Here is a 15,355-nt window from a genome sequence, read left to right on the forward strand (position 1 = left end):
TCTGCAGATCTTATGCGAACTAGAGTGAATTAAACGTGTGTTATATCCGTTCTAGGATTTGGGGATGTTTGATGCTGCCACATATCTAACTCATTCCAATTGGCACAAGGCTGGAGATCTTAAACATTCTCTATGCAAAGCATTTCCCACCACACAGAAAAAAAATTCTAGGCCCATCTGGGAAGAGCTAGAAATCCTGAATTTAGGCTAATGGTTCAATGCAAAGTTGTCTGTCTGGAATGCATTACAAATACCAACTCGCCTGTTTGAATCCATTCATTCCAAATGTATCTGTAGGTTTCTTTGCTGATTAACTGTCATGAAACATGGGCTAGGTCCATGGTGACAATCTGATAGTCCTTGCAAAAACAAAGAGTTGATCTTGAACCAGTCTGGTGGATATAGCTTGCAGAACACAGAACTTGTGTCAGCTGACCTTGCTGTCTTTGCTAAGCCAGGTCCCATTATCACAGGCAGGTTCATCTTACAGCTCAGCTGGCATGCAACAATTTTCTCAGATGTCTGGCAAAATGAGACGCGAAATGCTTTCTGAAATCTACATAACAGCTGATAAAAAGGCGCGTTTCTTGTTGACGCTAATGGGTAACACCGGATGTGTTTCTAGCTCAGCCACATGGTGTGAATAGCGTAGACAGAAAGGTCTTCTCTGAGAAGATAGGCTTGGGCTAGGTCTCTGTCAAAGGCGGGAGTGTCCTTGGCATAGACAGGAGATGGGTTTCCATGTGAGGCAGAAGGGGCTGAGGGTATTGAACTATGCTGACAGCTTTGTACCACTTGATGATGAAAGTCACCACTGCTGAGTTGCTCAGGATTAGTGGCTTCAGGTGGGTGCCAGTCAGAATCAAAAGAGGCTGGATATTTTTGACTTTGCTGATGCGATCCTCTGTTTTGCCTCAGGGGAATTGTTCTTTGTCTTTTCTGCAGGGCAATAGCTCCTTCCTCTGGCTGCAGTCCCAGTATCTGCAACCACATAATTTATTTTCCCAGACTGCTCAGTCGACCGTTTCCCTAGACTCTGGTCATATCCTCTGCAACATCCCTGCCCCCCTCAAACCCTCCCCTGCCCAAAGCTCCTTTTTCTGTAGTTTTCAGGGTTTTTTTGTTTTTTGGGGTTTTTTTGTTTTTTGGTTTTTTTGGGTTTTTTGAGACAGGGTTTCTCTGTGTAGCCCTGGCTGTCCTGGAACTCACTCTGTTCGAGACCAAGCTGGCCTCGAACTCAGAAATCTGCCTGCCTCTGCCTCCCAAGTGCTGGGATTAAAGACGTGTGCCACCACTGTCTGGCCAGTTTTCAGTTTTATGAGTTAGAATTTCTGACATTCACACATGCAGTCAACACAATAGTGGAGGGAAACAGACTTGATATTGAATGAGAGGAATGGTTTGGAATGGACGCCAAGCAGGGTATGCTGGCTAGTTTTATGTCAACCTGATACAAGCTAAAGTCACCTGAAAAGAGGGAACCTCCATTAAGAAAATGCAACTGGTTTGTAGGCAAGCCTTTAAGTCATTTCCTTAGTGAGGGAGGGCCCAGCCTGTCGTGGGTAGTGCCATTCCTGGGCTGGTGGTTGTGGATTCAGAAAGTACGCTAAGCAAGCCAGTAAACAGCATCCCTCCATGGCCTCTGCATCAGCTCCTGCCTCCAGGATCTTGGCCAGTTTGAGTTCCTGTCCTGACTTCCTTCGATGATGACCAGTGCTATGGAAGTATAAGTCAAATAAACCCTTTCCTCCCTGTACTGGCTGGTTTTGAGTGTCAACTTGACACAAGCTGGAGTTATGACAGAGAAAAGAACCTCCCTTGAGGAAATGCCTCCATGAAATCCAGCTGTAAAGCATTTTCTCAATTAGTGATCAAGGGTGGAGGGCCCATTATGGCTGGTACCATCCCTGGGCTGGTAGTCTTGGGTTCTATAAGAAAGCAAGCTGAGCAAGGCAGGGGAAGCAAGCCAGTAAGTAACATCCCTCCATGCCCTCTGCATCAGCTCCTGTCTCCAAGTTCCTGCCCTGTGTGAGTTGCAGTCCTGACTTCCTTTGGTGATGAACAGCAATGTGGAAGTGTAAGTGGAATAAACCCTTTCCTTCTGAACTTACTTCTTGGTCATGATGTTTGTGCAGGAACAGAAACCCTGACTAAGACACCCCACAAGTTGCTTTGGTCATGGTGTTTCACCACGATAATACAAACCTGAGATACAGAGTTTCTTGAAAGGCTTGTCTCTGTAGCTCAAGGGAGCCATGTCTTGCTCACTTAGGCCCTTATCAGCCTCTTGTCCAGTGAGACCTTCATAGTATCACATTTACGACACTGAGCTCTGGGTGGTCCCTGCCACATCTTAGTTATTCAGTCGCACAAGACCCATTCCTTTCCATTAACCCCAAATCCACCAGCACACAGCACACACTGGACTGAGCTTCCATCAGGGACATGAGCAAAAGGATTCATGTCACACGGTCATGTTCTGCCTCAGTTTATCTCTGTTCTCCTCTAGAATTCCACTCACAGTTGGAATAAGCCCCCTTATTGCTGCCCGGGATGCTGCCTATTCCACTCACAGTTGGAAACCAAATACACACCATCCTCAAGGTTCAACCTAGAAGGCCTCTGCACCTCAGGGAATGGAGGTGTCCACACCACAGAGAGAGCCCACGGAATGAAGTCAGTTGAAAGGAAACTCTGGATCTCCCTTCTCTGGAAGTAGGCCATGGCTCGAAGAGGCCCGTCGGGCCTTTGAGAAAGATTCATTTGGCCTTAACTTACCTTGAGTTAGAATGGCCGTGTAGACTTGATGGGTCTCTCAGGGCTTCAGTACTACATGACTGGAGTTTCTTTGCGAGTTAAATAAACAGCATTGCTAAGCGCACAGGCGTGTAAATGTCTGTGAAAGACAAGAACAAAGGGATTGAAACAGGCCAAAACAAAGGGAAGAAGTGTGACAGAAAATAACTTGGAACAAGAAGACACAGTTCCCAGTTTTGGCTGGCCTCATGCTGTCCATGAAACTAGCCTAGAGCCACTTGCTTCAAACCTGTTATACTGTAACAATGGAGATGCCCTATCGACCTCTCAGAGGTCACTGTGAGGTGAGAGGGAACCTGTGTGGGAGATCCAGAGCCTGCTGGATCCTGGGGGCTGGAGAGATGGCTCAGCTGGAGGAAGGAGCCATGGGCGAGCCCACTTGTCTCCTTTTCATATGAACGCAGCAGAATCTAAGAGACAGTTGGACCAGCAATTCCTGGGCAAGCCCTTCTCCTTCCAGGCACGTTGGTACTTGCGGAGACTTCGCTCAGCACAGCAAGGGAAAGATCCTATGTGGAATTATTGTCCTGGCAAGAGGTTGTAGTTAAGATTACTCCCCCTACTAGGACGCCAAGAGCAGGCTGCCCAGGGGCTAGATGATTCAAGGCGTAGAAGACATGGCACTGGGCTTGAATTTAGGCTCCAGAACTGGAGGGGTGGGGGCTACTGAAAACACAACTTAAACCAAGCGTAAGAAGATCAAAGAAAGGAGGCAGAGCCATTGGGGAGGACCTGTGAATAGGGATGCAGAAGGCACGGGGAGCACGGCGAACAGCCCCTGCCTTGTTCAGAACACTAGAGAGCAAAAGTGCTGTTGCTATGGTGATTTCACTGAATCCTATGATATATATAATATACAGGGTCTCATGAAACTGCCTCCATTGCTCAGAGGGGATAGGTGGCTTCCACAGGGGTCACAGAACACTTAATTAAGTACTGTAGAAAAATGGGGTGGTTTGCAAAGTGAGGACACTTAAACTTCTTCCCCTCCAATCTCTCTCCCGTTCCATGCTGCCAGAGAGATGCTGATCCAGAGAATCGAACGTGTTGTGTTGTAAGCGGCAACGGGAGGTTTAGTGTGGTGGGGGCTGTGACAGAATAGCAAGGAATGGTGTGCCTTTCACTCTCAGTTCCTAGTTCATCATGGAAACAAGTCCAGTTTATGTCTCCAGCACGACAACTTCCGCCATCACTTCTGGAAGAGCGCCATTCCTGTGGCTGGAGCGTGTCCCCCACAGTTCCTGTATCGGCCGTCCTGTCTCCAGTGCAATGGAGCTGAGAGGTGCCTAGAAGGAGGTTATTAAGTTGCAAGGGCTCTGCCTTCCTGAATGAATGAATGAATGAATGCTATACAGTGCAGTTCTCTCTTCTCTCCATCTTGCTCTCTCTTGTCCCCCCTGCCTTCTCTCATGGAATGATAAACACCAGGGTCCTCACCAGTGGCCAGCTCCATGTTTAGACCTCTCAGAGCCCAGGAATGATTAATTACCGACTCTCAGGCAATCCAACAGCAGAGAGCAAAGCAAGCCCGCAGGGATCTGTGTGTTTTCATGTGTCCCGCAGAGCAGACCTGAGTGGGTGAAACGTGGGTTCGGCTCTCACTTCACTATCAACTCCTTGAGAGGCCAGGCCACGATAGGCAGAGCTGTGTGGGAACTGATGCCCTAGAGAGAGAACCAAGGCCAGGAAGGGCCAGCAGGTCCTTTGTCTTTTTCCCCTACTCTGAGGTATGGTGGCTCTGTCTGGACACCTAGAAGGTGTCTCATGTGCCTGAACTCTATGGCAGTGATGGTTGGCTACCCTTCCCTTCTCCCATCTTTCTCTGTCCTCTGCACTGTCCCATGACTACCCCAAGCCTGAGCACACCAACTGCTCAAATACCTTCTCTTCAAGACAATTATGGGTACCATACCCCCATCTCTTGCTTTTTCTGGCAAGGACCTATTATTTCTATTATTTCTATTATTTTCTTTGGACCGGAGGCCCAGGTCCCCTCCCTTGGGGAAGGCAATCTAGTAAAGGATGTAAGCCATCAGCAGCTACAGGCCACCGCCCAGCGTGGGGCTCTGAAACAGGTACTCTAGCTGAACCCAGCACAAGACACACTCGACAGGATTAAAGTGAAATCCATGAAGTAAAGTGATTTTCTAAGGCTCAAGAGTCCCACCCACAATGACATTGACTTCTTTAACGTAAAAGGACAACAAAAGAAAATTAATGTTTTTCATAGTTAAAAACAAGGCCGAGTGGCACACACCTGTAATCTCTCAGCACTTTACGAGGCTGGGGTAAAACCATCTCAGGTTTAAGACCTGCCTGTGCTATGGAGCAAGGCTGTCACAACACAAAAGCCAAACATGGAAAGGTGAGTAGCTTTTATATTATAGTCCCAGTCTGCTTTGCAAATTTCCATAAACAGTAGCAAAGTCCCAAGCAATGTGGAGTCAATGCAACTTTCAATTGCTGTTACCAGAAAGTAGGTCCCAGACTTTAAAAAAACAGCCTTTGGGATCCGCCATCATTTCCAGCCTTCTCCAGGAATCTGTCACCACTCACATTTGGTAACTTCATCAGACCAGCCAGGGAAAGGCTGAGTCTGAGGTCAGGGCAAAACTGAAACCTAAGCATTCATTCCCAGGGAGTGGCCCTGGTTTGTCAGATGAGAGCGGCTCTGAGGAGCAGGGGCAGCTGGAGCCAGCAGGAGGAGAAAAGCAAAAAAACAAACCAGGGGACCTGCAAGGAGCTGCAAATCCCAGGGCAGCCAGCGGCCTCCTGAGCTCTGCTGGCCTCCAGAGCCCACTCTTGGTCCTGTCTGGCCTTTTCCCGTATCTCTCCATAGTGCGCTTTTGATCATCGGACCCTCAGTATAGATGGTAGGACCATGATTCCTGGTGTAGGTCACCTACAGTGAATGCCTGCCCAGTCACCATTTCCAATACCACCTTCTGGTTTGTCTCTGCCTCTGTTATCAGGCAGCCTCCTTCCTTCCTTCCTTCCTTCCTTCCTTCCTTCCTTCCTTCCTTCCTTCCTTTTTTCTGATGCTTTTGCAGATTAGAAGGTAACAATATTTTACTTGCAGTTTAAAAATATGCTGGATCTTTGGGGCTGGAGAGACGGCTCAGCAGTTGAGGGCACATGCTGTTCTCACAGAGGGTCCAGTTTGGTTCCCAGCACTCAGCGTAGAACAACTCACGACCATCTGTAACCCCAGCTCCAGGGATCCGATACCCATACATACTCATATATGCTTAAAAATCATAATTAAGAAACAAATCTACAAAACCACTAGGTCCTGACTTGCCTTCTAACCTGTGGAGCTGATTCTCTTTAGTTATGGCTGCAGCTGGGGGCTAGGTTGCAGTTCAAGGGACAGCATAAACTGTGCTTGGGCAAGGCTTTGTGTTTTATCCTTGACATTGGAAAGAAAAGGTGGAAACACTACTTTTCAACAATTTCTGGACTGTATTATAGCTACTAGTTAGGGCAAGTTACCATTTAAAACATCTTGTAAAGGATACAATGTATTTGTGTAAACCCTTGAACATTGTACCAGTGGTTATTCAAGAGGAAAACAGGTCAGCATTTAGAAGATTAACCAATTTTCTTTGGCTTCCATTTGCCTGTCCATAATATTATAAAGGTCGTGGACTTTCCCTTCCATAGATTTCATTCGTAATTAAGTGAGCACCTTTGCACAATCCTGACAGTGAAAGCAGGGATTTCCACATGGATCAGGAATGCCAGCTGGCTAATAGCTTCCCCAAGGGCTTGTTAACGAATCAGGCACTGGGTTTGTCCTTGATCAGATGTAATAGACACATTATAACTGGAAATGAGAATTGTCTCTGGATAATTGATTTCCAAGCCTAGACTGGATATTCCACCACACAACTTGTCTCCCTCATTCCTTGCATAATACAGGATAGTAGTTGATTGGATAATAAAGTATTTCATATTGTTTTGCTGAGGTGCAACTCACCAAATCCAGACCAGAGAAAGCATATCTGAGCTTGTTAAAATTAAGAGAATGTGTGTGTGTCTGTGTGTGTGTGTGTGTGTGTTTGTGTGGATAGGGAGGAGGGGGCTCAGTGGGTAGAACTTCCTGTACCAGCATGAGGACCTGAGTTTATATTTACCCTCTCACTTAAACAACATGCATGTATCTGTACTCTCAGGGCTCTTATGGGGAAATGGGAGGTGGAAGCAGGAAGCCCCCAGAGGCTCATGGACCAGCTAGCCTGATCTACACAAACAGCAAACAACATGGCATGTCCACCCCCACATTCACACAACACACAAACACGTATGCACACATGTAAGATTTATTTGAAACATACACTTGGTTGACCCGGTGTCCAGCTGGGTGATTCCAGCAGAGCACTTGGGGACCTCACCTTGCTCAGCCGTGAGGAATGCGCACACCTAATGCTTCCCCCATGTGCTGGAACAAGGGGTGTGTGGAGCAGTCACCTGACTAAGGTTGCCTTCCCCCAAGGACCAGCCATAAGGACTTGGTTGTGGCGGGATGTGAGCTGGTACCTACAGATTTCCAGGAAGAAATCCTGCTCAGTCTTCTCCAAAGAGCCTGTGAGTCTTGTATAATTCAGTGCAGCATCCATATGCCAGCAGCTATCCTGGTGAAGGTCCTTTAAAGGGCAGTTCCTTGATTAAAACTGGCGGTCTCAGTGCTCGGCTTCACCCTCTGTGTTGATCTTTTCTTTTTTTTTTTTTTTGGTTTTTCGAGACAGGGTTTCTCTGAGTAGCCCTGGCTGTCCTGGAACTCACTCTGTAGACCAGGCTAGCCTCGAACTCTCAAACTCAGAAATCCGCCTGCCTCTGCCTCCCAAGTGCTGGGATTAAAGGCGTGCGCCACCACCGCCCGGCTCGATCTTTTCTTTAGTGGCGTAGAAGAACACTTCCATTCAGACCACCCAGACACATTAACCTACATCTTTGTTTATTTGTTGTTTGTTTGGTGTGTGTGTGTGTGTTTCAAAACAGAGTTTCTCTGTGTAGCCCTGGCTGTCCTAGAACCCACTCTGTAGACAAGGCTGGCCTCAAACTCACAGAGATCTGCCAGTCTCTGTCTCCGGAGTGCTGAGGTTAAAGGTGCGGGCCACCACGCCTGGAAACATTTACCTACATCTTAAAGGGTGGGATCTAAGAGGATGAAGTTATAGCAGCTTAAAAATAAGAAAGCCGTGCACATGGGTTACCGCAAAGAACGCATGAGCAGGCTGGCACCTCCAGTTCAGTATTAGTTGCCCCTCCCCCACACACCCCTCCACTGCCCTCTTTGTCTTACAGTCAAATTAATTTAATTTTGGAGCAAGGTCTGAATTCATTATAAAGACCTACAGTCCCCACTGTTCTTCCATACCTTATTTATTTACAGGGTCACCATGGTTTTGTTTTTACACTTAACTAGGCATTTCATTATCTGGAGGGCTGGTTTCTTGGCTCCAGGTGAGTGACAGCAACAGCAGAGAATTAAACAGAGCTCTGATGGATGATGAACTGGCTAAGACATAACCAGGCTGCCTTGAACATCTCTGAGGCTGGCAACCAGAAACCCAAGGGAGGGCCACATACCATGTTTGTCTACTTCACCTCTCCCATTCCAAGGCAGCAAGCTCAGCCTACAAGGTGTTCCTTGTTCCTCTACTCTCTGCTGGCATTGCCTTTTAAGTGTTACAGAGAAATGTGAGCCTAGACAGCCCTTCCAAGGTACAGTAAATACGTGGCTTCAGGGAGCACCATACTAGAACGCAGTGCATAGGGTGATAGCCTTTGGTACTCAGTCCACAGCATATCCCAAAACAGTGGTTGTGGGAGTTAGATTGTGAGTGCCCTCCCCTCACAAATGTGATGAGGACTCTTATAAGAAGGATCGGGGATGGGAGAGTGAGACTGGACCCTTTGCTGTTCCATCCTCTCAGATGCACGAGGATACCTACATTTGTCCCCTCCAGAGAACCCAACAACAAGCTTGGAAATGAACAGCCTCACCAGACGCCAAACCTGCTCATCCCTCAAACCTGGACTTTCAGGCTCCAGAAACCTAAGGATAAATTTCTGATGTTTAAAAATACCTGCCTTTTGGGTTCTGTTAGAGTAGCTCCCACCGTCTAAAACCATCGTTCTGTGGAGACGCGGGTGAGCACGCAGAGAATGTCGCTACTCAGAGGAGAGGAGACGTGGGCAGGAACCTATGAAGAACTAACTCCTGGAGAATGTTCTACAAGGGAAGACTGTGGACATGACTTTTGAATGTGTTACCCTGTACTGGCTGGTTTTATGTGTCAACGTGACACAAGCTGCAGTTATCACAGAGAAAGGAGCCTTGAGGAAATGCCTCTATGAGATCCAACTGTAAGACATTTTCTCAATTAGTGATCAAGGGTGGGAGGGCCTATGTAGGTGGTGCCATCCCTGGGCTGGTAGTCTTGGGTTCTATAAGAAAGCAAGCTGAGCAAGCCAGGGGAAGCAAGCCAGTAACACTCTTCCATGGCCTCTGCATCGGCTCCTGCTTCCTGACCTGCTTGAGTTCCAGTCCTGACTTCCTTTGGTGATGAACAGCAATGTGGAAGTGTAAGCTGAATAAACCCTTTCCTCCTCAACTTGCTTCTTGGTCATGATGTTTTGTTCAGGAATAGAAACCCTGACTAAGACACCCTGAGGCTAGGATCCTACCTGCTGAAGTCTAAACAATGCTTGCTGGGTATATTTTTTCTTCTTGATGAGGATGGAGCTCCCAACTCCAAACTGCACTGGAGAGATGGAGAGAATGACTGACCTTCTCCACATTATGGCAAGTTTAGAGAACCCAAAAGCAGGAAAATGACCAGACACCAGCACTGCTGTTAGAGCCTCCCTGGAGAAGGTGGTCCTGAACCCAGTCTCCATGGAGCAGGAGCTAGCCATCTATCAGGAATGTCATGTATTTCCTTGATTATCTTATTTTCTTTGAGATTTTTAAGGAAAAGCTATTCTAGACAGAACTAAGTTTTCTCTTCCTTCATTTTTGTGACCCTCAAACTGAAGACAAGCTCTAGAGACAGCCATTCCTGCTCTTCCTGTTGGGAACACGCAAAAGAACTCGGTCTTAAGTACTGCCATTTTGTTCCAAAAAATAATGACTATTCCTGACCACAGCTCCCGTTATTCATCCTTTGGGCCCCCAAACACAATGATTGCTCCTAACTACAAAAGAACAAATGAATGGATTTGATTGGTTGGACTATAAAACCTACATTCTGTATGAGTTGAGACAGATCAATGGCAAAAGGAAAGCCTTCATCTCTAAATCCTGATTGGTGGAAAATATAACAACAACTTGTCACAGGTGTTTGTGGTTTGCAGGCTTAAACTCTCTGTGGCTTCCTGGCCCAGGGTCACAGTTCAGCTTCTGAGTCTGTTCTGTGGCCCTGATTGATCAGTAGCTTGACTACAATATATGTTTGTCATCTGCTCTGATCTGGTGTTTGAGTTGTGTTATATCTTAAAAGACCCTTTAACATTATGGCCTGGTGATCCAGTGAGGTTTTATTAGGGTTACTTACAGGTAGGGCAGGATGGCTTGAAAGCAACCACATCACAGAAAAGCCCACCCTAACACCCAGCACAAGTGACAACTTGAAAAAAGCAGCAAAGCTGGGTGCTCTCTGAACAGCCTGCAGGCCGCTCAGGAGAATCTCTTCTCAGAGCATAGACATCAACCTCCCCCATGAGTCCTTTACTAAAGCTGGGGTGTCTGGGGGGAACTCTTAAATCTTGTACATTTCCATTTGCAGACATGAATATTTTCATGAGCCTCCCTCTTCTTTGTGGAGGGAATGTTCACTTAAGGGGAAATGCCATACAACCTGTGTGCTTACAAACTTTTCAAGATTTTTCTGGGCCCTTATTTGTTTTGAGATAGGGTCTCATTTATCCCAGGCTAGCCTCAAACTCACTGTGAAGTCCCGGACAACCCTGTGCTCATCCTCCGTCCTCTGTCTCCCGAGTCCTGAGATTACAAGGCACCATGTCTAGCTCATGTAGTCTGGAAGAATGAAGCTAGGGTTTCCTGCACGCCAGATAGGCGCTCTACCAACTGAGCTGTGTCCCAGTCTCTCACGTTTATTTTTAATGGTTTCTAAATTTTTCTTTTTTAAATAAGATGAATTTTCAGTTTTTATTTTCAAGGGTATATGTGTTTGCCTGCCTGTAAGTATGCCATATAAATGCCTGGAGGCCAGAAGAGGGAGTCAGATCCCCTAGGACTGGGGATGACAGACACTTCTGAACCACCATGTGGATGTTATGGACCAAATCCAGATCTTCTGCAGAACAGCAGGTTCCCTGACCCACTGACATCTCTCCAGCCCCAGGATGCTTTTTAGAACTGCTCCACCATGGTCAAGGACTACTGTAGTTTTAGAAATTTCCAAAGCAAACCATTGTCTGGGAAACAAGTTGCTTCAAATTTTTCTACACAATACAGCCTCTCGTTCTTCACCCCCTCTTGCAGACTTGGCCCAGAGTTCCCCGCTTGCTCATCTGCTACTGTTATGACAAGCCAGAGTGGGCATGTTTGAGTTTTCTGTCTCTGTCCCTAAAATACCAACCTGAGATTCTCTGTCAATGATTTAGAAAATAAATTCTGAGGTCCTATGTAGCTGTCCCTAGTTGCCTGACTATCCTGCATTCTAGACCATAAGACAGAGCCGCACTGTCTATGCTCATAACCGTGGAGTTTATACTCTGCTGAAGGGTACGAATAGTAGTTTAAACAGCTTCAGGATGGACACAGGCGGGGTGGGACGCAGCAGTCCTTGGGTGTCCTGGTCTTTTCTTTTCTCTCTGTGCTGGGATTAAACTGAGGGTTTGGCCCCTGTCAAACAAATGCTCTGTCACTGAGCTACACCCCAGCCCTGCCCTGGCTTTTCAGCTTTGAAGGTTATGATGGGCTGGAGAGGGTGTGGACCGTGAGTCACCACAGTTAGACAGGCTCTCCTGGGGCCTGCTCGTCCACTGTTTACACATTTACCCACCATCATGTTTGATGTCCCAGATACCCAGGTGAATGACACCACAGTTAGTAGCACACTGTGACTGGGAGCCAGTCTGCTAGCCTTTGTCCTCAGTTGGCTCTCTGAGGCTATGATAAGACACAGACCTAAGCCAACTTGTGGAGTATAATGTTTATTTGGCTTACACCTCCCTGTCCCTGTCACAGTCCATCATGAAGGGAAATCAGGGCAGAACCGGAGGCAGGAACTGAAGCAGGAATCCTGGAAGAATGCTGCCCATTGCCTTACTCCCATGGCTTCCTCAGCCTGCTTTATTATACAACCCAGGGCCACCTGCTCAGGGGTGGCACCACCCCGAAGTGGGACTGGGCTACCCTACACCAATCACTAACCAAGAAAATGCCCCCACAGGCTTGCCTACAGACCAATTTGATAGAGGCTCTTTCTCAATTGAGATCCCCTCTTCCCAGGTGTCTTTAGCTTGTGTGGAGGTGAAAAATTAAAAAGCTTCCTTTGGCCTGGCCTTCATTTGCAAATAGGGACTCTGGGACAGGTGCAGGAGCCAAGCCATTGTATGTGTGGCTGGCCCATAGCAGTATGTCAGTGCAGGGAGCTGTGGTCCTGTGGTGGGGTCTGAGGAGCCGCAGCCTGGGAGGGAGCCACGGGACACATTCTCTGCAGTTTCTGCAGCCTTAGCAAGCTGAGCACCCTTAAACCAGAGACAGCCATGCATTCTCTGTCTCCTGAAACCCCATTTGAAAACTAGAGAAACAGCACCGAATTTAACTTCAAGACACAGTTTCGGAGTGTGATCGAACTGCACTCTGCCTGTGTAACCAGAGGGCTCTAGATGCAGTGAGAGCTTTAGAACGACCCCCGCCCCCGTCCCTCCTTCTCTCCTTCCCCTTTTCCTCCCCCTCCCTCTCTTTCTTTCCCCCAGCTCACCCCCAGGCTCTCACTGTACTCAGAGAACGCCAGTCCTCGTGGTTCTGTGTGGACAGTCATCTCCTGAATGCTATGAATAAGATTAAGAGTTTTTGTTTGGGTTTGACTCTGTACGACTGGACAGTGTGTGTCCAGGGAGGTGAAGTCAGAGGCAACTTAGAGCAAGGCCTTGTATTTGTGGGGAAGATGGAGAGATTGGTTTGCCTTTCTCACCTCTCCCTCAAAGCGTGAAAACAACAGGCCTGTCTGGCCTAGTTACTGCTTTCTGTCTCCGAAGTGTTCACCCTCCAGATTGTTAATGCCTTGCAAAGGTTCCCTCCTGTACAGTGCACCCAGTCCCCAGGGTGTGGGAGGACAGTCACCCAGAGGGAGGTGCTGGTGACTCATTTCCCCAAAGATCACTCCTTGTGCTATCAGGGCCAAGATACAAAACTGCTTTCAACATGCAAAAAAATAAAATCCCCAAGACTGGCAATCTTGGCTCATCAGGCAGCCCTCTATAAGGAAGATCACTCTGGAGGGAAAGGCGCTCCAGACAAGTGCATGTAAACTTTTGCCCATAGATAAAGATATTTAGACATTTTCTAAATTTTTTTTTAAACCAAGGCCTGGGGCTGTAGCTGAGTGTAGCTTCTGTTATGGGCACCCAAGGGGTAGGGGAAATCTATTCTAATTCCCCAAATGGTATGCTGATTAAAGAAATAGTGATTGACAGCCCTGAGGTCTGGGATTTCTGAGGCTCAGAGAACTGGGGGAGACTCTGGCTCAGAGCAAAACTGCACTTAAGAAAAAGAATGTAAGTCCCAGGATGCAGGTTCTGACAATGGGAGGAAGGGGGGATTTCCTTACAGCAGGATGTATCTGGTGTTGGGGGTTTCAATAATAATAAAGATACTGTTTTCTGACAGGTTCGGTCACAACTTTCCAGAGGGGGAGGGGGAGGATAGGGGCCTGGGGAAACAGCGGGGGCTTAGGCAACAGACAAAAATGCTGTAAGTGGATCCAGAAGCTTCAGAACACAGAGATGGTGTTCTGGAAGTAAGCTGTGTAAAGCCAACAGATCTATGCTCTAGAAAACTCCAAAGGCAGCCACAGGCCAGGATGTCTAGGTCCTGGCTCCCCTACAGGCCCCAACCCAACTGTCCCTCTCTCACAAGCACAAAACCAAACCTGGGGAACAGCTCATTCTCAGGTGTGAAAGAAAGCTTATACAACGACGGGAGAGTGTTAGAGAATTTGCCCTCCTAGAGGGAATGCCCTGGGAGAAGATAGACAGGTGTCTTCTCCAGTCGACCTGGCCCCCCCCACCTGCTCTTCGAGTCTGTGGCTTCCTTACTGTTACCCTCCCAGGATTTGCCAGACGATCAGGACTCCTATGTGGCTTTAGGTATCAAAGCAAAAGCTGACCCTAAGGTCTAGTTTTGACTACAGATCCACTGTGGCATCTCACCCCATTACCCTCCTGAAGCCACTTCTGGTCCATCTGAGGTCTAGGCAAACTCATGGTCTCCGTGCCTGCTCTGTAAGACTCAAATCCAAGGACACACTCACACTCACACACACACACACACACACACACACACACACACACACACACACAGAGAGAGAGAGAGACAGAGAGAGAGAAAGAGAGAGAGGGAGGGAAGGAGGGAGGGAGGGAGGGAGAGAGAGAGAGAGAGAGAGAGAGAGAGAGAGAGAGAGACAGAGACAGAGACAGAGACAGAGACAGAGACAGAGCTCTTCACCATGAAACTCACTGGCCAGGCCCAGCTAAATCGGTTCTGTAATCCCAGGACAGAGCGCAGGGGTCTGCGCCACCCAGTGGGAGATACCGGAACTGCATGCACGCCGTGATTCCCGACATTCTCCCAGGGCATACTGCAGGGCACAACAGATTTAGAACAGCGGCCCAAAAACCCAGAGCACTTTCCCTCTCGGTTGCTATCATTCCTCTGGTTCTTATGCCAGGAATAAACCAATTTTCTTCCTGAAAAGCCTTCCCCTTGCTTCTAGGGAAAAGAACGGCAGTGGCAGTAATGCCAGTATTACAGCTAGTGACACCTATTAAGTCAACGGACTTCAAATTCTCCCTACTTCCCATGTCCTAGGCCTGTGCACTGGCAGCCCAGGGTAGGGCTGGACGTCTTCAGGACTCTTACTCCATGGAAGCTTGCAGCCCTGGGTTAAACATTACACAGAGGCAGTGCTTAGTCCCCAAGCGGTCCTTGCCCTTTACTCTAGTCCTGGATGCCCAGTGAGCGGAAGTGACCCACCCACGTCTGCCTCCTGCGAGGATGGCCACACCAAGGGCTCCTCGCTTTTCTTTTTCCGCCTTCAAGAAGAGAAGGGTTATTCTACGTTGCTAACTTTGCCTACCTATGGGAGCAGAGAAAAGAAGGGAATCCTCTCCTAGGCAGAGGGTGCTGCCAGCTGGCACCGGGACACAGGCAGCCACAGGTGCATCTCTGCATCACCTCAATGTGCTGCAGCGCCACCTGGCTGTCAGAGTGGCACTCAGCGAGGAGCGCTGGCCTAGATCTCCACTCCACCTGGGATCCGGAGGCGGTTCATCCTGTCCT

General features: G+C 48.0%; 1 long non-coding RNA gene across 1 annotated transcript; it reads right to left on the bottom strand.

Annotated features, from left to right (window-relative positions):
• Positions 1 to 261: 261 nt before the first annotated feature.
• LOC114612774 lies at positions 262 to 2,959 on the bottom strand. Its single transcript, XR_003710086.1, has 2 exons — positions 2,779 to 2,959; positions 262 to 981 (listed from the first exon to the last, which is right to left on the bottom strand). It is a non-coding gene; the product is annotated as an uncharacterized LOC114612774 (long non-coding RNA).
• Between the last annotated feature and the right edge of the window lie 12,396 nt (positions 2,960 to 15,355).

Source organism: Grammomys surdaster, unplaced genomic scaffold, assembly GCF_004785775.1.
Source record: "Grammomys surdaster isolate TR1022 unplaced genomic scaffold, NIH_TR_1.0 130, whole genome shotgun sequence".
In the NCBI taxonomy this organism is placed as follows: domain Eukaryota; kingdom Metazoa; phylum Chordata; class Mammalia; order Rodentia; family Muridae; genus Grammomys; species Grammomys surdaster.